The following is a 27,261-nucleotide window of genomic DNA, read 5'->3' on the forward strand; positions in this document are numbered from 1 at the left end:
TCTGCAACCCCTCCAGCTAATCCAGAACACAGCAGCGAGACCTATCCCTGGCCTCAAGTCCAGGGACTGCATCTCTCCTTCCCTACAAAGTCTCCACTGGCTCCCGATCACAGTGAAGATTAAATTCAAATGCCTCTGCATCATCCACTAATCTGTATGGGGCCAGGGACCACCCTATCTGCAACTCTTTCTGACCAAATACTCCCCATCTAGACACCTGCGTTCCTCTGGCACCAACTCCTTTCATATGAAGACAGAGAGCAGGTGGCCATTCGCTTTCCTCAGCAGGCTCTCTTCTTTGGAATAGCTCCCCCCTCCCTCTTTGTCTAGAACAGGTCCTCCTTAAGTTTCAGAAAAGCCTCCTGATCTTCCTCTTCTCCTCTTTGTTCACTCCCCCAGTCCCCAGCTAATCACACAGTTGCTTGACTGAAGTGCAGGCCCCTTATGCATCCTCAGGGTCCTGACCTCCCACGTCTTATCATCTCAGCTGCTGTCAATCCTCTGCACTTGCTTCGGCTCACCCTCCCCTTGTAGGTTGCACTTACCCTTTTACATAGCACTTCTCCTGCTGCTCAACATGAGAAACACAGCACCAATCCCATACCATTCTCCCCCTGCACTTGCACGTTCTGAACACTTTTAAGGCATAGTAGGTTTGTCTTCCCCTCTCCACTATCTTCTTTGGTTTATTGAATTAATGATGTATTTATTATTGTAATAATTACATTTTCTTTCATCCCGTGCTCCCTCCCTGTTGCCCTATGGGCACTTTGAAACAGTATTTGCTTCCTGTATAAGCGCCTAACAAGTGAACAATAAATAAACAAATAAATGCTGCAGGATAAACTGACATATTTTCATGCAAATGTTATTATTGTCGCAGAGACAACCTGCTAATTATCTTGGTTGTTGCTGTCATGCAGCAGGAGAACTTAAAACATTATCACCTTTTCAACCAAAAAATGAATGATTACTGTTCGCTGGTAGCAGTCAGAACCATACAATTTGCAAATGCAAATCAGAAAACATCAACATGTCTCTTGTTTGCTGCTCCACTGCAGCCAGGCAAAACAAAATTATTGTCATGTTTTCAGCTGCCAGGCATGCAAAAGATTCTGAAAACCTTTCAGGGATGCTCTGTGCTATGTTGGAAGTAAGCCCTCTGTTCATTTCTGTGGTTCTTATATTTCAGGATGGAGACTTAATAACAGAACATAACAGTGGTAGCATAAATGCTATTCCCTTCTCTTAACATTACAGTTAGCCACTAGACCTTTCCAATTCACAAGCAAAAGTAAAGAACCATCCCCTGCTTATATTTGTGTGACCTGCAATGGAAAACAAATATTCCTCATCAGAGTTATTGCATTGATTATGGCTAGCTGTCTTGCAATAGTCTTTTTTTTATTATTGTGTTATATTCAAATACACATTTCTAATTTTCCCAAAAACAAGAAATAAAATCACACATAAAGAAAACACAATATGCCAAGGCATACCATATATACCCACAATTATAGATAAAATCAAACAACTAAACAAAATAGGACAAAGAGCAAAAATATTCACTATCTCATCCGAAGTGAGGATTAATAAGAGCAAAAAGAAAAAGGAAATTCCCATCTTCTTGCTCTCATGATTATCATACTAAATAAATAAAAAAATCCAAAGTATACAACATCGTCCCAGGTCACAGAAGCCAATCCTTGCTCACTCCAGTTTACTTTAGTTCTTACAGTTATCTTGTCAGATGTAGGTCTTTTCAACAATCTTACTACTTTAAACGTTAGCAAAACATCATTCCCTGAGGCTAATCTTTTCCAAAAGCATTCTGTTTCTAAAAAACAAATATTATGTACAAATCTTTGGAGCCTTTGTACCCTCAAACCCATTGGCCCGGGACACTCCATTAACAGATGTTTAAATGACTGTTTTTCAGACCTAACACATTTTCGGCAGATATCAGAAGAAGTCCCTGCACCATCTCTTATATATATTTTTCTAGTGAAGTCTGCTCTATTACCAGATCTGGGAACGTCCTTAAGTACATAGGTAGAAATGCCTTTGATTTATCAGTTAGAGTCATAGAAGCAGAGATTTTTGGTAATCTCATCATCTCTATAGTCCTGATCCAATCCATCCTTTTCATGAACTCTTTAAATTTCAAAGGGTTTTGGATCAATATTTCTACTGTACTCTCCGACTGCAGTAAGATGTAAATACATTTTTCTCTCAAATTGTTCAGGAATGTGTTAACGGACCCCTTTACTAAACCTGCCACATCTTCATATCAGGAAAACAATGGGGGCTCGAGAATCGATCTATACAACGCGATCCATTTCCACTCCAGCCATGCTCTTAATGAAGTGAGCCCCAATTCATAGCGTACACATGCGATGGGGGGCACAACTTGGAAGACCCAAAACTCTTCTCTGTAATTTCCCTTTGATTCCGTTCCAGTCAACTACAAATGATTGGGGATTACTCTCCATTCCAAACAGTAAAGTTGGAATTATTTTGCCAATATAGAACCTAATGACTGGGACAATGGAGAATTTACAAACCTGTTTAGTATTTTTTTCATTTGTGACCCCAGATTCAGAATTTTGGCCTCCAAACTCGATGTTACCAGCCCCTTTGTTGGAAACGCTCTATCCAGAGAACCCAGGTAAATTACCTCCTTTACAATAGGAATTTTTTGATTGTTTAAATGCCAGGTGAACAGTTTGGTAACTGTTGGAGGATGTTTGAAAATCACAATTTTTGATTTTTCAGGGTTTATTTTTAGGTCGTTCATGGAGTGTGTCAAGGATTAGCTGAAAAACAATCTGCTTGTGATCCAATAACACAATATCCTCGGCATATGCCAACCTATTTGTTTTAGTAATTCCTATTTTTTAGCTCGCCAAAGCCTACCCTTGTAGCCACCTAACCAATCAGATAGATATAAGTTGAACAGAAATGGGGCCACTAAGCAACCCTGTCGTACTCCTCTTTCTATGTTGATGGATTTCAAAAGTTGCTCTGTCCTGCTCAATCTGACCTGGAGTTCTGATTTATTGTGGAGTTCTATCAAAATAGCCAAGAGACTATCTGGGAGACCCCATTGTTTTAAGGTTCTCCAGAGGTGGTCCCTATTAATGGAGTTGATAGCTTGGGACGGGTCCACTCATGCCCCAAATAAAGGAGTATCGCCCTTGGTGAAGGAGCCACAGCTCACACTACTCAGAACAAGACAAGTACGCGTGGTCGAGAGGCCTCTCCTAAAACCTATCTGGGGTTTAAGGAACATTCCCTGTGTTTTTGACCAAAGTTCCAGATCCCGCAACACCAAACCGGCAGAAATATTCCTGTCAACATCCTAGAGGGAGATCGGTCGATAGTTCGAGGCAGCAGCCAAACAATCTCCCCTCTTGTATATCGGAATAATGATCGATCTTCTGTAGAATTCTAATATTTGTTGTGTGTCAGTTATTCTGCCAATGAGTGCTGTAAGAGCCCTAGCCCAGAGTTCAGGGTGTAATATAAGGATCTCATTACTTAGCCCATTTGGTCCTGGAAATCTAGACAAGGACAATTTTTTATTAAGGTAATGATATCCTCTTGTGATATATTCAGGGAACATTCTGTGTCTGCAGTGATCTTGGGGTTGAGTGAGCCTACCGCAATGTATAGTTTAGAAAAATGATCCACCCAGACTTGTTCCTGAATGATTCCATCCTGTGCTCTATTGGCCGGTCCCTCCATGGACCTGATAATCAAACAGAAATTGCAGGAGTACTTCAAGCAAACTGCATTAAGCATCTGTTCTCTTTCTCTTTGCAACCTAAGTAGTTTATGGGATCTGAACCAATTTCTGTATTTATTCTTCACTAAACACACTTCTCTCTTATGATCCTCTGAATCTTTATTTGCCCTTTTTAGTGGTCTTATAAGTCTCTGCCTTTCTCTTTTTTTCTCCCAAAAATGGGCATCAAACAGATCTTTACGTTTGACGGCTCGGGGGGCAGGTGGCCTTTCCTAGTTCCTCAACCAAGGCATGTCCTCCTTTTTTAAACTTCACAACTCTATTCCCAGCATTATTCAGTAAAAGCTCTTGGGAAAAGCAGAAGTTCTCCACTTTGACATTAAACACAGCTTCCAGACTAGCATGGTCACTTGGGGCCCAATTCTTAATGGAAAACTGGGCACGAATATTGAAAAGGGTCTTTGAGAGAAAAATGTGGTTGATTATTGAAAAACTAACATCCCTCATCCAATTGGGGGCTGGTGGGATATCCCCCTGATGTTCCCATTCAGCATTAGTAAGTCCCATCCCAGCATAACATTGCACCATGTATCACCATTAATTATGGGAGCTTTACACCTCATACAACCTTGGAGACCCCCTTTTATACATTGGGAGTTTAAATCTCCAATAAGGCGGAGTTCATCAGAGGAATATTGAGACGTGTATAGGAGGAGCAAGTCTGCTAACTTCTGCTAAAAGTCCAACAGGGGAAATTTCAAAGGGTTCCAATAGATGTTAACTACAATCCATTTCAAATTATACCCTTCCAGCCTAGATTCAACTCTGACCATCAAAACACCTGTGACCCTATCCGACAGCAAAGTTGAATGTGTAAAAACTTAATTTCTACAAGCAATGCATAATCCTCCCGCTGGGCGTCCCGCCTCTTCCCCTAAAGCCAATTGATGAAACATAGAAAAGCCATTGAGTCCAAATTAAATGTTTAACTAAGTCTCCTGGAAACCTATCAAATACATTTTTCAAAGATGTGGGCCCTTTTATTTTCACCACAAAGCAATTTTTGGCCCCTAGTGTTCCAGGCTAACGCTCCAATGGTTTCCCTAACTAGAGTGACTGCTGAGGAAATCCTAATTTAAGAAAAATGTGTGAAACAAACTCAGGGACCATAGCCCACACAATGGGGGTAGTAAGTGATTTTTGCATATTTTTATGCCTAATGTGTGTTCCATTATGATTTGCTATTTGGATGTTGCTCAATTTTGGCCTCACTGGCAGATCCACAGATACTGAGTAACCCCTCCTTGACCACTCAGTTTTGGATCTCCAGATGGCTTGCACCCCCAGTCTAGACTTTAAGCCTAGTTCCATGGTATCCGTTGACGGAGCAAATGGAAATCTAATTAACTCAATGTCCGCCGAGGTGAGAAATTGCAAGTCTGGCATTCCTTCCATTATCGGTAAGATCTTACTTCGGTTCAAAGGAGTTTTAATTGTATTTGCCGAAGTTGATCTACAGATAAAAAACCTTGGACGCCCCTTTCTGAAAGGGGCCCTTCGGTTTATTCATTTTCGGTTGTTCCATGCTAGCTTTTGAACATGAACAGTTTGGTTGTATCTGAGTCTTGGTGATTTGCAGTAACTTCTACCTCTGTACGAACATCCTTATCCCCGAACTTGATTAGGATCCCCTGTGGGGGTGAAGGTACGGCAATATTGTTTTTGGGTCTCGATGTCAAATAGGGGCTAATTAAAATGGGCCCAGTATATATCTTCTGATATATACTGGGCCCATAGGGGGTCTCTAGGGGGGGTTGCCCCCACTGCTTTTCTGGTTTTAGCACATTGTTTGCCTCTCAGAAAAATCGGAGTGATCTTTCATGGTTCTTGGTATGCCTCATTTTGAATCCCCAGTGTAACTTTGGAGATCTCTCTGGCTGGTTTCCTCATTTCCATCCATTTTGACCTTTCCTTGCTTTTCTTTTCTTTTTCCTCCCCAGTAACACTGGAGGTGTTGCCCCCTTCTTCTCATCCTTGTTCACTTCTTCTGAGTCAGCCCCTTTTAGATTTTAAATGAGCTGGTTTATATCAGTCTCTTTTTTTTGTATTTCTCAAGGTTTATCTTCTTTAGTTCTCCTGAGGCGACTGGCGCGGCCTCCTTTAATTCCTGCAGATGCTTCTTCCTCTTCTTTTTGGTTTGCCCATTTTTTGTTTGTCAATACTTTCGTACCTGTTTTTCTGATTTTGACATTCGGGGGCCGACATAACATTAGAGGTGGGATTATCTGATTCCTCCACTAACTGAGCCAGCTGAACAATTCCTCTAGAGTTGAAACAGATATGCGGTATCATCTGCTGGAATGTCCCGAAAGTCGGATGTCCAAGTTTTCGGACATCGTGAACATATTCCATGATGTCCCCCATTCACGCCATCCGCCAAGTTGAAGTTCATTGTTTTCAGTCCTTCCTTTGCTGCCTCCCATTCTTGTAAGAGAAGATCCCTCTTTCCAGACTGTTTCTTTGATATTAGGCAACATTCTGCCAAAGTCTCTCCTACCGAATCGTTCACTGCTGACTTTAGGGTGACCAGCAAAGTTTTGTTGATCTCTAAATCCTTTGTGATTTCCAGGAGTAAGCCGGAATGTTTCTGTACCTCTGCTTTCAGATTTTTAAACACTTTGACTAGAGAACATAGAACAAAGCAGCAAGTCTTGGATGTGTGTTCTCTTGAGTCAAATCAGACTCTATCATGTTGGAATTCAGATGGGATCTAGTTTCCCTCTGTTTGAAATTGCCCCGATTTTCTGTGGCCAGTTTGGAGACCTCTAATAAGGCTGACATTGCATTCAGCTCAAACGAGGAATCCAACGATATAAGTGATACTGGGACCCCGTTGCTCCACCTGTCCCCTGGATATTGATTCAATGAGTCACATTGTACGAGTCACCCACCTTAAGTTCCGGGGGGCGACACGTCATTTGTTCCAGATGGCCTTCTTTCTCACCTGGCGGCCCTCCTGTTGGAAAACACTCAGATAGGGTATTTTTCAATGTAGGAACTGTTAATGTGTACTCCAGGTTTGAAGCCAATGACCCTCTCACCATCTGGTGTGGGTGTTGATGCAACTGTAACCTTCGCCTCAGCATTGTCTGAGACCCTCATACCTGTGGGTATTTGATTGTCTTTCAGAAAAACACTTGTTTTTGGGTAAAACCTCCCCCGTGCAGGTAATAAGAGTGTGACATAATTAGCTCTCAAAATGTGTAGAAATATAGTATATTTCTCTTAAATGAAGTCATGTACTCACAGCCTGTATTGATTCTGACACACTTCTCTGCTACCTCTGCGACAACTGCACATGCTACCTTCGCGCATGTGCAGTCCTTTTATGTCTGACACACGGGTCACACACGAAACGCTGAGCAATGAAAGCTCCGGGGATTCCAAGCATGTAGAATGAATGAAAGTGCCCTCCAAATTCAAATGCAGACTAAATATATGCCTGAGTATATGCCCAGTAGAAGCAGGTAGAGTCTGTGAAACACTGCATTGCCTTGAAGCTCCTTGCTGCACAACTACTGCTTCTTAGACTTTGCTGGACGTCACAATTAAAGGGTGCCGTTCCGTAGGCACAGGTTGTTTTGGGAACTATAATCACAGGTTCATAGGTAAAAGAAAACGCCCACAGTTACACTTGATAGGCAATTAGAAGATGAAGTTCTGGGCACACTGATTGTTTTGGGAACTTGTAATCACAGGCTCAAAAGCGAAAGAAAACGCCCGCAGTCTCCTGTGATAAGCAGTAAAAAGATGGCAAGCCGTCGACACAGATTGATTAAAAAAAGGAAAAGCAGACATGGTTGGTTTTCTCGCATGTCAGGGTGCTGAAGTGCTGTCAGCCTGGAATCGCCCATTGAGTGGCTAAGAAAGCTGACAATGTTTAGAACTGGTTTCAGTGATTTTCAGATACCTAAACACTTACAAACTTGAAACTTAAAAATGTTTCTTTGATGCACATGCATACGGGCTCAAATGTGACAATGGCTGATATTCATACTCAGCAGTACGAAATCAGGTCGCACACATAACCCGTGCGTCTGTCCATTTGGACCCATAATACTGTACATGCTCATCTTCCATTCCCCCAGTAAAGTGCAGAATGAGCCTTGTCTTGTTTTTTGGCATAAAAAGTATGCAGATTTATTTTCACAATATCATAAAACCACACTGTATACATTAGTGAAAATAGCTCTGAAGATACGGCGACTGCTCCGTGTCCAACAACCTGCTTCCCCCCTTTCTTTTCACAAAGTCCAGAGTAGGGTCAACTCTCCCAATCCTCCGTGTCTAAGCCTCGCCTGCCCTTGCATGTGTTCCTGGGCGGGGAGAGCACAGTTTCTTTGGGGGAAGCTGAGCCCCTATTGTTACCATCAGACACCCCTGCCGCTTAGGCTCCAAAGAGGCGCTGGTCTGAGAAGAGCGAAGACCCTTCCGGCTTTCTCCTGGCTCATTCGGAGTCTGTCTCTTGTGCTTGGTCGCCCAAACACTGCCACATCGCCTCGCCGTCCTGCGACGTCGAGTACCAGGCCCTGCCCCAATTCGGGCCTTTTTGTAGGGTGGGTGTGTGTAGAACAAAATCCTTCCTTATCCTTCGGGCGGGCGTCCTTCTGCAGGGGCTGGATGCTTCTTGCAGCAAGGAGCTCGCCCGTTATAAAGGGGCATCCCCGCCCCTTTCCTTTGTTGGCCCTTCGCAGGCTTTCCCCAACTTTGCTGCGCTTCGGCCGGCCCCTCCCCCTTACCCAGGGGGGAGGGAGGAGGAGGACACTGCACGAGTTATCGGGGTGCCTCCTCCATTTCTTGTCTTCCATCGTCACTGGCATAACCTGTGCATCTGTCCTTTTGGAACCATAATACTGTACATGTTCATTCTTCCGTTCCCCCAGTAAAGTGCAGAATGAGCCTTGTCTTGTTTTTTGGCATAAAAAGGCTGCAAATTTATTTTCACAATATCATAAAACCACACTGCACACATTAGTGAAAATAGCTATGAAAATGTGGCGACTGCTCCGTGTCCAACAACCTATTTCCCCCTTTTTTTCCACAAAGTCCACAGTAGTCCCAACACTCCCACCCCTCCGTGTCTAAGCCTCGCCTGCCCTTGCAGGTGTTCCTGGGTGAGGAGAGTGCCGTTTCTTTGGGGGAAGCTGAGCCCATATTGTTACCACCAGACGCCCCTGCCGCTTAGGCTCCCAAGAGGCACTGGTCTGAGAAGAGCAAAGACCCTTCCGGCTTTCTTCTGGCTCATTCGGAGTCTGTCTCTTGTGCCTGGTTGCCCAAACACCGCCACGCCACAAGTGGGTTACCGTCCACCGTGGCTACCCCTTTCCTTATCTTACAATTCCAAGAGTTTTGTGCAGATATTCCAATAAAAGAGATCCATCCCCATTGCCGACAAATGTACGCCATCCTTAAGATAATATTCCGGGCATTTCAAATTAATCAGGCCGTGCCTGATCTGTGGAAAACTTCTGTCCCTGCAGAATTTTGACATAGCGCAATTCAATTTTCTTCTAGATTTTTCCACCGCTGGGTGGCTCTCTGCACCTCTCCACTCCTGCCTCGGGATTATTCTGACCAGATGATTTCCGTCTCTCCCAAATGTGCCACCAGTCCTAGTCTCCCTCATCAAAGCCCCCCTCCCCATGCTTGTCAAATCATTACCCCCAGATGTATGACTAGGACGACCGGTTTTTGCAGCTTACCCAGCAATTTGCGCACGTGCCCCTGCAACTGTGACCATTTCATCCCGGGCACACTGTGCCACCATATCCTGAATTCACCAACCGTCAACTCCTCCTGTTCCGACGTCCAGCTCGCCCCAGCCCTTGACACAAAGGAGTGTCCTACTACCCAAACCGACCTCCTTTTCCTCTGTGCCGCTGCTAGTGGGATGAGAAGGCAGCATGTTAAGTCACAGTTTCTCGAGTCTGACGTATCTCTTAAAACACCCTGATCTCCATCTCCCGATTTGCTTGATGTCCTCCGCCCCCAGGCCCATGGCTGCAGCTGAAGTGGTCGCCCCTATCCTAAAGGAATGGGTCCTGAACACCCCCTCGGTTTCCCCAATTTTTCCCAGAGCCCATGTCCATGACCCTTCTAAACTGGAAGCGGCTCAATGCGGACCCATCCCTGTGAATGAGAAGAGGACAACCCCCCACCCCCCGTTGGTGGCCTCTCCTGGAAACTGAAACTGACTGGGCATACTATGCTCCCAGCAATGGGTCAGAGAGCCACTGTACACCCTTTCCCTTCCTGGTTGGTTTTAGACCTCCTTAATAACATGCTTAACCGGCCTTCTGTCATGTGTACATCACCCAATTGTAGAAACCCGTCTCCTTTGGCATCCCTATTCTCCGGGACCAGCTTGCTCACCCTAAATGCCCCAAAGAAAGCTAGTGTGAAGGCTTCCTTGAACAAAACCCTCTCATATTCCTCCTGGCACACCTCCCCTAAGCATTTGACCAAGTTATGCAGTTTTACAATGTTGATGGGCTGTCTTTCATCGGGTTCCTTCACCACCTCTTTCGCCCAGCCATTCATGGCCATTACAATGTAATGTTCCTTCGTGGGGTCACCTTTAACCCCTAACTTAAAATAATTGGCTATTGCAGCCAAGTGATATGCCATCCACGCTCTGGTCTTTCCCGAACGCCAGCACTAGCCCACAAAGGCCCTTACTGGCAGATCCCTCTGCCCTTACAACAAAACCTCCTCTTGAAAGGCCAAGAACCGTTCCCAGCATGCCTTGTATCTTCTTGCCGTGCCCGGTGCTAGCGCCATGTGAATCAGAGAACTCAGATCGCCCCAATCATGCACCACCACTTTGAATGGGGTCATCACCTCGCTTGCTCCTGGATAATTCCCTCAGAACTTTTCCCACTGTAAAAGAGAGAGAGAGTCAGCGGCTATGTTTTTGACCCCAGGAATATGTCGTGCTCTGACATCGATGTTTAATGCAAGAATGTCTTGTTCAGTTCTCTAAGCAGTCTTAAAACTCTTGTATTGCTAGACGACCCTTGATTTATGATCTGGACCAGTGCTAGGTTGTCTGACCAGAACAACACCTTTCTGTCCTTCAACTGCTCCCCCCACATTTTAAAGGCTACCACAGTGGGGAACAGCTTGAGCAACGTGTTGTCTCTAGTGATCCCCCATTGATGCCACTCCGTTGGCCAAGCCTTACCACACAAATTGTTGTCCAGGTTAGTCCCAAAACCCAGGGAACCTGATGAATCCATGAATAGCCTGAGCCTGTCGCTGCTGCTCCACGCTTCCCTCCATAGCAGTATTCCATTGAAGTCCTCAAAAAACTTTTCCCACATCCCGAGGTCCTCCCTTACTTCAGATCCCAGCCTGACATGTTGATCGGCATGTTGCAACCCCACTGTTTTGAGCTTGATACTTCTTGAAAACACTTTACCTGCCGGGATGACTTTCCCCACAAAATTGAGGTTACCTGCTAGTGACTGGAGTTCCTTCAGGGTAGCCTTACTCTTCCCCTTCAAACCTTTGATGGTTTCTTTCAATCTCCTCACCTTGCCCTGGGGGAGCCTGCACTCACCCTTGACTGAGTCAATTACTGTCCCTAGGAATGTAAAGCAGGTAACCGGACCCACTGTTTTACCTTCAGCTAGCGGTATCCCCACCCCCTTCATCAATCCCTGAAATGTACTTATGTGTGACCCGCACTCCCTGGTCCCTTCTTCGCTGATGAATAAAAAATTGTTGAGGTAATGCAAGACTCCTCCCTCCTGAACCTCCTGCTTCACTGCAAACTCTAAGAAGGTGCTAAGCGCCTCTAAATAGGCACATGATATGGTGCAACCCATTGGCACACATTTATCATAGAAATACTGGTCTTGCACCGTAAAACCTAACAAATACTGACTCTCTTTGTGAATAGGCAGCAACCGGAATGCAGACTCAATGTCGGTCTACCCCATTACGGCCCCTCTCCCGGCTGCCCTACCATTTCCACTGCATTATCAAAAGAGGAATACAGTACCCGACACAACTCTTCGGCTATGCCGTCATTCAGGTGACACCACAAAATTCTCCATTGGTGGGCAACCAAATGGGCCAGCCACTCTACCCACTGTGATTTCTTTGTCCACTTTAAACGCCACCACCTCTGGCATCCCCAAATGCCGACCGTAATTTCAGTGCCTCCCTACCCCTCTTAACCCCTGTGCATGGAATTTTGAATCCCCACCTGAAACCTTCCCATGGCAGTTTCACATCCATACTGTTGTGGTATGTATTTAAAAAGGAAGACATTGCCTAGAGGTTAACCAGTGTGGGTAAACAATTTTTGAATTACAATCTGAGACACCCGCAGGTATGTACACTTTAACATGAGCGCTTTTCCTTCATTCCCTCTTTCCTTTCTCTTTTGCTTTTGGGCTACTCCTCCGCTTCCCTTCACCGGCAGAGGAGCTATGGTCCCCTGCACCCTTGCCCCGCGCATGCCTGAAGCGACATGCTTTGCCAAAGGGGCAGCCCCTCTCAGCATTAAACCTCCAGCATTCTGTTTGCTCCCCCTGGTAGCTGGCTCCGCTGTTCCAGGAGGAGTGCCAGCGAAAGGATGCCCTACCCTGTTGAGAATAACCCCCTCTAGCCCTCCAGACTTGAGGCTTCTCCCCTTGGGCCTTGTCCCCCCCATTCACTTGCGGACACCATTTTATCTATGAACCCCCCAATGTCCATCTCATCCCAAGAAATGGTGGCCAGACTTGCATTTTTAACCGAAAGCCCTGGTCATACTGTAACCAACCTTCTCCCCCATGTTTCAAGTACAGATTGTGGATATACTGTTCATAAGTGATCATTGACAATGCATCCTGTGGGTACTTCTCTAGCATAATTGACATATACATTTTGAATGCTTTCAGTCAGTTGTGGATGGTTGGCTCAAACCTTGGGTTTTTCCCTTTCCCTCTTTTCATTCTCTTTTTCTGACAAATCCTTTATACCTTCCCATGAGGGTTCCATTCCTACCAAGTCTAAGATTTCAATACATTATTTTCTCCACAACTTCTCCTTGGTAACCCATGGTATGTGCCACACCAAGGAACTTACTGACACCCGGACAGGAGAGAAGCCTGGCATTGGTCTCCCATATTGAGTAACATTGGCCCGCATTCCCCCTGCATGTCATTGGTTCCCCCGCAGTCTGAGCCCCTTGAGCCCCCCACTAATGGTGTTCACTCCAGGGCCCGACAACCCTTGCCACCACCATGCAGGACCCTGCTGTGCCCCTGCCAGCACTGTCCCTTCCTGGGGCAATGTATTAACCCCCCCCAAGGGGCTTGAGTTAGTTAAGGCCATAGAGTGATACCCCTGAGGCGACCCAACCACCCCACCTGGAAATCTTATCTTGTGAGAAGTAACTGACTGATAGCCCCTTGGCCCAAGCCCTGCTGGCCTCAGATTCACCCCACGCTGTTGTACCACTGCAGCATTACCTGCAATTTGATTAAAAGCATTAACATTACCACTCAATAATTGACCATTGCCCCCATTGCCCCATGCTTGCATACATTGCATGACTATACCTTTCACTGGCTCCAAGGATGTGGGCCCCTCCTCAGCAACTACCACCAGTCTGGTTACAGGAGTGCTAGGTTAACCACAGTTCACTGGAGCCTCAGCAGGTGTAGATGCTGGTACGGCTACAACCTCCTGCGCCCTTCCTTTTCCTCTCGCCTGGCGGTTCTGGGCTTTTTGGTGGTCCTGGCTTGTTCCTTTCTTGCGTTAGCCCTCGTGTCATGGTTCTCTTTCTTTTCGTGGCCGGCTCCTCTTCCTCCTTTCTGTGGTCCTCCACCTCCTCTTCACCCTCCAGTCCTGGCAACTCTCTCAAGGCCTCCTTGCTGTCGCTGTTGGGGAACATTAGAGGGGAATCCGCTCTCTGGCTGGTGCCAGCCTGTTCCTCCCCCGGGTGTGGGACCATTGCTTCCATCCAATTGGGCCCGTGTTTTGCAGCAGCCATCCTGGCCATTGCCATGAATGCCTCCAGATCCATTTTCCTATGATCAGAACATTTCTTACTCACTGTCTCTGTGACTCTTGTTTGCCAGGTAGGGCTGCGCAGGTTTCAGTTCTATACACATGTTTTCTGGCACTCACTTTGCAAGGCTGCTGCTTGCGCTGCTTAAGGACCAACACAGAAGATCCCATGTGCTTCAATTTGTATCTTTGGCTTTGCACGTCTTGCTGGTTTAAAATTGCAGCTGTGCAGTTGTCCTTAATTTAAAATTCAGTTGCGCCCCGCAATGTTTCACCCAGGCGGCCCAACCTCTTTCCTCCCCTTAGGCCAGTTGGTTTCTGTGATCAGGCAGGCACTGCATCGCCTTTCCCCAACGGCTACCTTACCTGAAGCTGTGCGCCTTCTCATCACATGTTCCTTCTTCCACTACGTAGCTCTCCTTCTTCTTCCTGCTCCTTCTCACGTCCCCGACGCCTCTCACCGCTGTTGCGCTTGGAAATATACATAAGCATATTTTGGCCAACTTACTGTCTATAGAGGCAGAGCTGGCAATGCACTTCAATCTCAAGCTGGGTTGATGAAGTCGCCTTCACCCCAAACCAAAGCCCCATAGCAGCTCACAGCATTTCCACTGACTCAAAGCACCAGTGGAAAGCACATCAGAATGTGCGTAATGCAAGTCAAGCTGCATGCACCCCAGTAAAACACTGCCAACAATACGCAGGCGGCTTCCGACTAGCACGTCACCAATTACAGATTGCTTGATAAACTATGCTAGTCTGCTAGTAGGGTTTATTCCTCATAAAGCATGTCAGTATTTCAAAATGAGACTTTCTCCTGTGATAATGAACAACAGACCCAGATGCACTGAAGTCTCATGCAGACTGTAGACTAACAGCGGTATAGGTTAAGATGTGTATGGCTACTCTAACAAGTGTTCCTGGCTATGCAGACCACTCACTAACACAGTACATGTATGCCTCACCATCCCTGCCCATGGGATATGTTTACAGCAGATTAGTATCCAGCACATAAGCTGCTGAAGTTCTGCTTCATGCTTTTATAGATCCATCCTCAATAAGGAGTGAAGTGTAACTGACAGTGTATATTACAATCTCAACACCCTATTGCTATTTCTAGTATTAGCTGGTCCAGGTAGTGTAGGCAACAACAGAAGTGTGATTTCACACTGAAGTTACCTTTCTGGCACTCAGGCTATTCTTTTGCTTCCATCTCTGTAAAAAAATGCTAATTTTGTATATAACTCTGGTACAGCCTTTCATGAAAAGTAACATACATTTTTAATTTACCAGTGCACTAATGGAAACAAAGTTTTTCTACAATACATCTTCAACAACAGGTCTATGGACAGCATTCCTCGGGGTTCATATTGTTCAAACATGAATTCCTTCACCACACTCCTCTGGCACAAAAAGGGGAATCACTGTGGGAAGCCAAGCTGGTGGTTGGCATTTCATACCATCGCACAGTTAAAATATTTTCAGGTGTGACAGTATGTGCTGGCAGTTGAACATTGAGTGTTGTATAAGGTTGTGCATCATATCGGGCCACACATTTGCAATACTTCTTTTGGAACAAAGTTGGAATGGAACAGAGTTTTCTTTCATCAAGTAGGTGGTGATATGTTCTCGGTCTTAGTCCAGTATGAGGAAATTCCAAACTTTGGATTTTGGATGTGGTCTAAGAAGTATACCATTATACTCAAATGTCTTCAAACGTGAAGGTAGCTTTGGCATTACTGTCCTTGTTGCCACACATTCTAGTTTTGAACGTTCACATCTGCAAAGCTGTTTTTCACAGACATGGTATACTGGTGGAACAATATCTTTGTTTGTCCCTCCAATCTCTGTAAATGTGCCATTGTTGTTTCCTCTTCCTCCTTGATATCAGTGGTTTCAAGAATCATATGTTGCAGCCTGGATTTGGATGGGTCACAATCTTCAATTTAGGCAACACCATTGCCAACCTCATCAAGTCTTCTTCCTGTTTGTGCTGTAGCCCACAGAAAAAGTAGGTGGGAATTCCTTTCCCACAGACTTCAAAGATTTTAGAACTGCTTACAATATAGAAGAGTGTGTATCTGCAGAGCTACTGACCACTAAACAGATTCAACTGGATTTACTGAAAATACTGTTCTATGCTATCCCACTCACTACACCTGAAGATGTCTGTCAACTCCCAAAAAGTTTACAACTCTAAATATTTCTGACCCCCCAAAAAACATGAGGCCCTAATCTGTGGCTTAGAGAGCTAAGTCCAAAATGAAAGGAGGGGGAGATGGAAAATGTACTAAATGAGATGCTGCATCTTTAGTAGACAATGTCATGGGATATACATGAGGTCACATTATCTAGGGGTTGTAAAGAAATTGATGAATGCTAGAGTAGAACGTATATAGAAAATAGCCTGAGACACTGTGTGCGTGGCATTAAAGTAATTTACAAAACAGGCAGCATGTAAAATGTGGGAAAGCATGAGTGGGAAAGAATGTCTATCTAAATCTGGAATCAATTTCCTTAAAATCAGAGGGACACAATCTCTAAACCAGATAATATGGCCCTTTATGGAATTGGTAATACATGAGTGCCTACAAATCCTACTTTATGAAAAATCACAGCTGAGCATTCACAGATTGTGAAAAAAAGATGTAAGCAAAGTATGACACAACATTGTTTGACCTTTTATCAGTCTTCCATCAATTGCAGCACTTTGCAACAACCTGTTGTGGCTATATCAATCCAATGGAAGGGCAACATTAAACTTTCTAACCAGGTTACTCCAAGGAGGAAGCATACATGACAAAAATGTTCAATGAATCCTAGATTTTGGAAAAGGAATCTGATATTAACAGGGTAATTCATGGAATCAAGCGCAGAAAAGGCGCACGTGGCTGTTGCACAGAGGGAGTGTGCGCCAGCTTGTGCCAGCTGCGTGCGCCAAAACCCAATTTGATGCACTGCGTATTCATGGATTTAAACATCCATAACCAGCCGTGGTGCAAAGTGGCATAGTGACCCTGCAGCAGTGCCAGTTATGCCACCAACCTGCCCCGTGGGCCAAAAACATCCGCACAAATCCCCTACATGGCGCAAAGGTCAGTGGACCGGCATACAGCCCCCGACAACAAAATCGTGCTAAAAATGCCACTCAGCCCTCACACGACAACCCAATCACATGTAAAACTCCTCACGCACCCCTCAGAATATGCGTACCCCGCTCGCGCCAGCCCAATCACGTATAAAACTACCTGCACACCCCTCGGAATACACACACCCCTCGGAATATGCACACCCCGCTCGCACCAGGCCAATCGCGTGTAAAACTCCCTGCGCACCCAATGTAATATGCGTACCCCGCTTGCGCCAGGCAATTCAAGTGTAAAACTCTCCATGCACCCCTCGGAATACGCGTACCCTGCTCGCGGCAGCCCAATCGCGTGTAAAACTCCCTGCGCACCGCTCAGAATACACGTACCCCGCTCGCGCCAGCCCAATCCAGTGTAAAACCCCCTGTGCACCCCTCGTAATACGCATACCCCACACACGCCAGGCCAATCACATGTAAAACTCCCCGCACACCCCTCGGAATACGCGTACCCTGCTCGCGCCAGACTTCATCAGTCGATGCTGCAGAAAGGGGGAAATAGAACACAGGCATCAGGGCACTGTACAATGGTCTGATAAACACATGACAGTTGCACATGAGTGTCAGTGTCAGAAATCACAGATGGCATCACATTCCCCAACACTCATGTCATTTGAACCCACACACATGCACAAATTAACAGGAATCGTGCAGCAGGCATCAGCATCCATACAAACGCAACTTCATGAACACCCAAAGTTTGGCATTACATCACAAGCAACATGGGGAGTGCCAAACACATGCACACACGCCACCAGACAGACATGCATCTGTACATCTCCACCACCTGTCACAGTGCAATCATCGGCAACTATGTCACATCTCCCAATCAGGTACCCAGAAGTCCAGGACACTTGCATCCATGGTGTCTCACTGTCACACACATGCCAAACAGACACACGCACATGTACACTGTGCATTTACTTGAAGGTGGGACCAGCATCCATGTGTCACACAACAAACATGGCATAGTACACACCCAGACATCCAAACATGCGTGCATCAACACATGCAGTTGTGCATCATGCATCGGAATACATACACCACTGATGTGCACCACACATGACTTGTCACACATGCAGCACGGGACTGTCCCTGCACACAGACATCCGTAAATGGGCCATGTCAGACATATGTCCAAGCTGCACACTTCTGCCACACTCAACATGCACTGTGTTGAATGGGATATGCCAGACACTCACCGCTCAACTCCAGACGGGTCTGCCTCTCTAGGACATAGTGGTGAAGCACTGGGTTGATGTGTTCCAGGACCCTCATCTGGTGGATGGTAAATTGGACCTGACATCCCCCCTGCATCAGCTGCACGCAAGAGGCACCGGGCCTTCATGAGGGTCCTGGACCTGTAGTCCTCCCAGCACTTCTGGATGTGTTTCAAGTCGCAGGTTGCCACCCCCTTCGCATTGATGGAAACCACAATATCTGACCAGGTCCTCTTCCATCCTTCCTTGTCGGCGTATGGTCTCTGGAAGAGGGCATCATAATGCCTGAGTACTTACTCCACCAGGATGCCAACTTCTCTGGCTGAGAAGCTGACAGCCCTATGCCTCTCTGGCTTGGGGTTGCCAGTGGTCTCAGATGATGTTTGCCCTGACATGTAAACCCCTGAGGCAGTTGTGAGTGGGAAAATGGGTCCTGGAGCTGGGCAGTGGAGCAATGGAACACCAGTCGAGAGTCTTGTGTTCCAGCAGGGGTGGTCACAGAAACTGGAGCCCTGTCAATGGCTGATGTGCAGGCACCTAATAGCAGGGTATGATGGCAGCAGGCAGGCAGGCAGCAGCAGATGGCTCTTGGGAGGCTGCTCGGGGGTCTGGGGGACAGGAAAATGGCCTTCTGGGCAGGAGCGTGGTCTTCCATGTGTTGTCACGTGGCCAGCTTGATGCAGAGTGATTTTGCACGTGAAAAAACAGCATGTCAGCGTAAAATCTGAGGAAAGGGCCTTAGTGCATAAATGTGTAAGTGACGTGACGTGCGCAGGCATTTCCCTCGGCACGGGTGCAGAGTGAATCCGTACATGCAAAAACAGCACATCGGTGTGTGAATGCTTGTAATTAGAGCAAAGGGCCTAAGCGCATAAGTGATGTGACGCGCACGGGCGTTTCCCTCAGCATGGTTTAAAGGTGAGCACGGGCCAGCAGTTCGTTGTACTTACTTTTTACGTGGAGACCGACGCGTGTGTTGCTACTTCTTGTTGTTTCACGTGCCATCACTTCACAGTGACTGCCACTAGTACATCTGTTCCATGGTTGGGAGGCCACGAAAGATGAGGGGCGCCTCAGTTGGGTGTCCTCCATGTGGTGGGTGTGGTCAGGGACATGGCCGGGGTGACCAGGGAGTAGGGGGAGTCCAGGGTGACCAGGGTGGCTGCAGAGGAGGAAGAGGAAGGGGTGCACCACTTTGGCAGGATGTTCTGCCATGTGTTGGTGCAGTCATGCCACCAAGCCCTGCGGCTCTGGGAGATGCAGCTCTTGCATCTGACACTGGCGCCCATGTGACCTGGCAGTCAGTTTCATCTACTGCCACAGGCCCAACGGTAGTGGTAGCTACAGGTGCAACTGTGGCGATCACCACCCAGGCTAAGGGTCGGCCAGAGTGTGATGCGTTGGCACCTGAGGACTCCCAGACTGAATTCCAGGTGGTCAGGAGGCACAAGCAAATACGTGCAGGGATGCTCTGACCGAGGCACATGTCCCTGGGGCAGTGTTGTCATCTATTGCCCAAAGCAGCCGGGTGTTGGCAACTGCATGGGCAGATGTGAGTCTGCCAGCCAGGACAGTCTCGGTCACAGACCTTGGCACAGCGGCTGTTGCTGTGCTGGGTCCTGTCAAGAGTACCCAGCAGCCACTGATGCAAGTCAGGGCTTATGTCCTAGTTCCACCTGCCACTCCCTTGGTCCAGTCCACCAGCACCACTGCCCCTACTGATCAGGGCAGTATTTGCCAGTCAGGGTCCCGACCACTGCCCAAGAGGATGAGGTTGCTCCTGCGCAAGAGGCTGGGACCCCAGACAAAGCTCCGGCCTCCGGCACATCGAGGAAGAAGCCTTTCAGCAAGCACTTCCTTGTGGACTACGTGTCGGAACACAAACGCAATACGCTAGTGTACCCAAATTGCCATACTACACCTGTCCAGCGTTGGGAACACTGGAAGCATGTTGCGGATGGTGTTAGTGCATTCGGATATGAGGTGCGCACAGTTCAAGACTGCAAAAAGCATTGGGATGACCTCCGACGCTGTGCTAAGCAAAAGCATGCCTCCAAATATGCCATGACTCAGGTGAATGGCAGTGGGCCACCACCTGAGGAGGGAGAACTCACTCCGCACGAGGTGATCGCTGAAGAGTTCATCCCGGCACAATTGATCGAAGGAGTGGGAGAGACGCAGGATTATGATGCCCAGTCCGGTGAGTGTTGTTGCGTGTTTGTCCAGCCCATTTGTGGTTTGCTTGCGTAATGTGTTGTGCTTGATTGCCACTAAATGCTACGTGCACATTGTTCTCATGTGGGAGTCATGCAATGCTTCACTAATGCATGCCTGTTGTGATGCATGCTGGACATGTGAAGCAGATGGGGACAGTCCTCATCACCACACATGCAACCGACTCACATGCTAGTCACCCAGCTGTCCCTCCGGTCCATGGTGCAGCTCACTGACCTGTCTGCATGTAGCCTGTCGTGTCGTTCCACTCAGCACTGGGACTATGTCATCGCATGACTGACGTGCATGTGTGTTCAGCCTGCATGTGGGTACTCCACGCAGGCATGCTTCCTTGCCCCTCCGCCCCCCTGCACCTCAATTTAACCATGGCACTGGTGGGTAACATGTTGGACAACTGCAATGGCCTGTTCCACGCTCCTGTGTGCATGCACTCTTCCCCCTGCGAACCTGCCATACACATACTGTGGGGTACATCCTTTGCCTGTGATGCAGGGTGTGTCACTCGGATATGCAGATGGCAGGTGCTCCCCAGGGACATGAGTACCCATACCTGCTCCATGTGCATTAAATGCATGCTCCTATGTGTCCTTGGCAGGATGATCATTGTAGTACGTGGCCTGGATTACATACGTATCATGGCATTTAGTCATCCATTCCATGCTCACAATGGCTCAGTCCTGCATCACGTAAATGTTTAGGGTGTCATTGCCTGTGTGGGGCAAAGGCCTCCCCCTATTGCAGGCCCCTGTTAGGGAGAATTCTCATAAATGGCTAATTTCCCTTACCTAATGAGTCCCTCAGCAGCTTTGCTGGATCTCTAGGATTTCGTTGTTTTCACCTGGTAAGAGTATGAGCCTTTTTTCCACTCTGACATGTGTTTTGCTGTATGTGTTTTTACCATATGTGTGATCTTGGGCTCTGGAGCCTCACCTACTTCATGAGCATCATTTTTTTGGTGTTACACAGCACCTTCAATGCAGTGACACAGGGTTGGCTTTTAAACTTCCCACTGACTCCATTTTTCTGGGACTGACTACTGTCTCCCAGAAACATGTAAAGTTTCCATTCACTTTATGTAGTCTCTTTACACTACAGACCCAGTACATCCCATCTTACATGGAGTATTGGTAAGGGTTAATTCCTATCCCTTTTTGTCTGTTCCTCTTGGAGCACTGTTTCACTCCCTTTACATCAAGACCTGGCTGGTGGTAGTGGTAACTACCCTAACTTTTCTACCTCGGTTATCTTATATAATCATGGTATTGTTTTAGGCTATTAGCCTCGAACATAAACCTGCTTTACCAAATACATTTTATTTTGGCTCCGGCTGGGTTTATTTGCCATTTCTGTATGTTAAAGTATTTCTCGTGTTCTTCTCTACGTGCCAAACCGGGCTTGATTCCTTTGTTCGCCGTCTTTTCGCTGGCTTCTGCACAGAAGCCATCCTTAAGGTGCCTAAAAGTATGCGTAGGCAGAATGTGAGGGAAGGGTCTTAGGACCCCTGCCATCGGTTCCCTTTGTAACCCAAGTCGCACTCCTGTTCGATTGCCAGGACAGCCACCCTGCTGTGTGATTTTCAGGCAGGCTGAATAAATGGGGGAAAACTGCAGAAAAAGCAGGTCTCTGGCACTGGAAAGGCAGAGTCGCCACTGGAACGAAAGAACCAACGAGGAGCTAATGGAAGAGGACCCCTTCAACGACTGAACCACCCGGTGAAGCCCTGCTGCATGTCCAAATCTTCAGAATCCGCCAACAGAGAAGATCCTCCAGGAAACTACTTCCCCTGAGCTGGTGGGACAAACCAGTTCACCTAAACTGCAAGCCAGGACCCCTCCTCTGGTCAAATTTGCTGTATAGAGCTACAGTGGGCCGGATTGCCGGAAGGTGGAACCCTGCTTGGGTTTTAAGGAGCACACCTTTTATTTGTTGCTTTGCTCTGCTGGTTTCTTCCCTGGGCAGTGCAGGACCCTCCAGTCTTCCTCCTTCTTGTCAGTCCGACAGTCGCTTCAGGAACCGTGAGTCTGCTGGAACTACCAGGAACGTCCGCCTCAGCTACAGCTTCCTCTCCATTTTAAGGTACTGTGCAATGCCCGGTTGCTCGTTTCATTCCGCTGCAGGGAAAGTGTGTGAAATCTTTCTCCAATCCGAGGGCTTGTCCTTCTCTTCTCTCTGAACTAACTTTTCTACCACCCAACCTCGTCCGAAATCCATGGCACAAACTTTACCACAAACTACCCTGAACTGTGTGATCTTGAGCAAAAGACTTTTGTCCTATTGACTTTGGCCCTAAGACTTTTCTACCTGATTCTATTACTGTAGTGTCTCTTGTTATATTGCCCTGAGTACTTACCTGTTGGGGGGCTTCAATTTCTATTAACTTTGTCTTTCCCTCCCTCTTAACTTGTCTGGAATTTAAGAGAAGTGGTGTGGTGTATTAAGAGTGTGATTTCTAAACTGCTTATTATAGTGTAATGTTATACAACTGAAGAGTGAAATACATGTATATTCTTTTACTTGAAAGCCTTGAGTCAGTGTTTGCCTGAATCATAGTAATTGCTGTCCTTTGTGTAACTATTTGATACTGCTCACTTACTCTTGAAATAAGTCTGGCTGCTCAGCCATCGCTTCCACTTTACTGTGTAGTGCAGTCTTGTACCAAAGGTGAATTTGTACTGTCACTTGTAGACTTAATTGTGTGTGGTGTTCCCAAAGGGTGCTGCATATAATTCTGCCTAACACCCCCTGACTCTGTTCAACTGGTATAGTGCCTTCTGCATGAATGGGTGTAATACTGAGGGTTCATCATGTGTCCTGCTTACTGTCCCATTTTCATCTGCTGTGGTGTCAGTTGACTGAATGTTGCAATTGACGCTAGCCAACACTGTCTGCCAATACACACTTCTCTGGTCAACCTTTCATTGCCATGAAATGCCTCTCTGCATTTTCACTAAGGGGGGGGGGGTTGCCTGTAGCCATGTAACCCATTGCATGGACATTGCACGTGATGCCTGAACTTGCCCTTACACTGCCTTCATGTTTATTGATTGACATCATAATATACTTGTTGATGTAGATAGTCAGTAACATACACATGTACTCCACTGCACCCACCCACTTCTGAGCCATGTAACACCGTTCTGCATGTCTACTCACTGCTGCAATGTCAAAGGGACCTGGCATGTATGTTCAGATTTTCATCCCTTCACTGTTATGAAACGCACTAGCACAGGTGCATCCTGTGACACATGTACTCTGTATTGGAACACCCTAGCGGGTGTTTAGCAAAGTTGATTGGTCAATCTGCGGGCTATACTAAGTGGTATAGGCTGCAGATTGATTATAGCCTGCCAATCTGGTTGTAATTACTGTGGAGCTGCCTGCACATGTGTATGTGTACCCTTTCACATACATCCAGGCAAGCAGTGTTGAAGCTGCTTGCTTTGCTGTATAGGATGCTGTTCATATACGCCATACAGGTGTATATGAAAACAGGTGTATTTGAACACTGTCACATATACATATGCAAGCAGCTTCAAGGTTGTGTAGTGCAACGTTGCAACTACTTAGTTAGGTCTGTGTGAAAGTGTTTATTGACACATGTGTTCTCAGCAGCATTTTTGTTGACTAACTAATATGTAGTTACTTTACATAAATCCTGCTGTGATTTCAGCATTGCGCCCGTTATGTTCAACAGGCATAATCCTGAAGGTGCACTGTCGTGCAGTACGTGTACGCCCAGGGCCAGTTAGCAAATCTGGTGGAGTCTGGCTGTGGTGATTTGACACACTGAATAATGTTTTTTGGCACATTCAATGCAGAAAGTGCTGAATCAGGCCCTGGAGGGTGTTCTGGAAGCTTCATGGACTGACAGCTCGGACCGTATTGGGTCTTATGGTCCCTCATACCTTGTTGTAGGCCCTCGCTTTGCTCAGGATATTCACTATGTCTTCCGGGCCCATGACACCCGATACGGGCCGAGCTACAGATGGATGAAGCTATATTGGTGATGATGATTTAGTGAAGCATGTGTACATGCATATTATGTGTGTCATGGTGTGTTGTGATTCACTTGCAGCTGTGGCCATTTGGCTGTTCAAACATGCTTATGCTAGGTGCCATCTCTTTTTTGCCATCTGTCATTTCTGTCTGTGATATGTGCCTGCCAGAAGTGGTGTGTGATGGAGGTGATATACTATATTCAGTACATGTGTAGGCTTCGTAATTTACATGCATCCATTTCTGCTTTAGGGATGCCATTGCATATCAATGCCACTGAATGCATGCCAGAATTTGAGTTGTGTGTGACATGTCTGCTTCATGTGTTGGCTGTCAATGTGATGTCTATGTGTGTGCGGGTTATGTGCAGCTGACATGTGTACTCATGTTTGTTTTGTTCACGTTACAGGTGATGAGGCAATGGAGCCAGAGGATGGTGATGTCATTCCAGACAAAGGGTTGCTTTTACATCAGCAACCCGGCACAAGTGGGGGTTGTGGGGTGGTAGACCACGAGAACCCACTTGTGCTCCAGACCATTGTGTCCAGGGCTGGCAATCAGTCAAGCTATGATGATCACTCTGAGCACAATGTTGAGTTGGATGCGCATCATGACCATTCGTCGGCAGTGAGTGATCCTGATGTGGATTATCTTCTGTTTGCAACAGCTGCACTGAGGGGCCAGACAGTGTTGGAACATCCGCCTGTGGTGGTTCTGGAAGCACGGTCACAATCCACACCAGTTGGTGATGTGCCAGTGGCATCATGTCAATGGAGGGATGTAGTCCTGCAGCCGCGGGGGGTGCCAATCCAGGAAGGACCATGGCTCCTTGGGTCCCGCAGGTGTAATGTCCGGCAATGCGGTGGCCATGCGCCACCGTGTAATACTGAGTGGGAGCAATCCATGTATGCCAGTTCACAGCAACAGGGGGCAGCTATTGATAAGATCGCTGAAGGCATGGAACGTGTGGCCCAATCCGTGCTCCCCCCTGATAGGCAGGTGGAGTTCCAGCAGCAGGCAGCACAGTCCACGTGCCACTCACTCAGGCTGTGCATGGCAGCATCAGCCAGGGCACGCCGGGCTGAATTGGTGTCTCTGTGCGAAGCACTTGCTGCTCAGGCAGAGGCACACAGGGATGAACACCAATCCCTCAGATCTACTCTGGGTGTGCTCAACATGACCCAAAGGCAGCGGTCAGAAGTGAGGTTGGAGCAGCTTGAGAACACCATCTCGGCTGAGCTACGTGCATGCCGGGAGGTGCCCCAGGTGTCATGTGATGCCGTGCAGGCAGACCTCTGTGTTACATGTGCTACCTTGCAAGTGGAATCACGCATATCACATGAGGTGCTGCATGCTGACCTATGTGCCATTGCCACACAGGACCAGGCTTACCAGACCCGCATGCTTGCTGCCATGGAGGGGCAAGCTGCGGATAGGAATGGTCAGGCAACTTTGCCATGTCCACCTTCTGATTTCCATCCACAGGGTGAGTAGGACAATGACTTCTCTTCCACACAGGTCGGGCTGTGCAGGCTTTGAGCCCATGGAGGTTTTTTTATCTCAACATCATTGCATGTGGGTGTTGAGGTGCACCCTGTAACACCCCCCCGCCTGGGTGCCCCCCTAGGTCGTATGTGGCCATTTATTTTTGTTTTTAATAATATTGTTTGTCTGTTGTGCATTCATGTGACGGTGTGGTGCTTTGTGGCTTTTGAAAGAATCCACTGTGTGTTCGATCTGGGCCCATACAAGCTTGTCTCGTGTATGTGTTTGTGGCTTGGGGTCCTGACACATATGCCACTCCTGCTTCCCCTTTCCATGGGCTTGCAAGGATGGTTCAGTGTGACAGCAAATTACACAAGGGCATTGGACTGCCGTCATATCTGTGGCCAGTCTGCTTTACTACTTGTGTATACACCCATAGTGGGGATTATGGATGTTTTCTCTATGGCATGGCTGCAATAAATTTTGGTGAATACATTTTTGAACTGTGCATTTATTGAAGTTGATTGTGATGTTTTTGCATTTCTTGCCTGTATACCTGCATGATGCACTTCATGCTGTAGACCGTAGCCTGCACCCTTTACCTGTCAAAGCCACACTGATGGTGGGAGGGGGCTGGGTGGTGACAATGTCAAGTTGGTACGCGTTAGGTCCAGCCCCTGTCATGAAGCATGCCTCCAGTCTTCAGGGCCAGACCAGCCTTCCCCAGTTGCAGGCTTCCATTGGGACCTTTAAGGCCACAAAACCTTTTCAGAGGCCTTCCTGGAGCCAGTCCTGGCACCTTTGGCGCCGGGCTCATATTATTTGATCATGTGGAGTAGGAATCAGTGAACATGGAGGCACACATAGCCCAGTCCAGATGAACTGAGCTATGCAGTCTAGTTTCCAGGGAGTGGCTGGGCCTACTTTACCTGGGGCTATTTGACCAGGCTATATAAACCACACCAAAGGAACAGAACATGCTTCGTGTTATTCTTCACTCCTGCAGCGTAATGCTCATCATGCCTGCTCAGCTCCTGCTTACCTGGACTTCAGCCACGCCTCGGGAACCACGACCATCAGCACCTGTCGGAGAAAGAAAAGAGAAAACAAGAAGAAGAACAGCAGTTGAGTTGTTACCTGAGAGAAGCAGTCTTCAGCTCCATCTGAACAGCTTTCTCTTCCGCCACTCCTGGGAACGGCCACACCTGCAGAAGTGACACAAGAAGGGAGAACAAATGCTTACCGGAGGTGACAGTCATCTCAGGATTCCATCAAAGCGGTTCACGCGATTGCAGCTCCGTAGCCTCACCGCACCTGCAGAGGAAGGGAAAAGAGACACCAGGTTAGCCGTGCAATAGAAATACCCA

Source organism: Ambystoma mexicanum, chromosome 7q (assembly GCF_040938575.1).
Source record: "Ambystoma mexicanum isolate Mex_15411 chromosome 7q, UKY_AmexF1_1, whole genome shotgun sequence".
NCBI classification, from domain to species: domain Eukaryota; kingdom Metazoa; phylum Chordata; class Amphibia; order Caudata; family Ambystomatidae; genus Ambystoma; species Ambystoma mexicanum.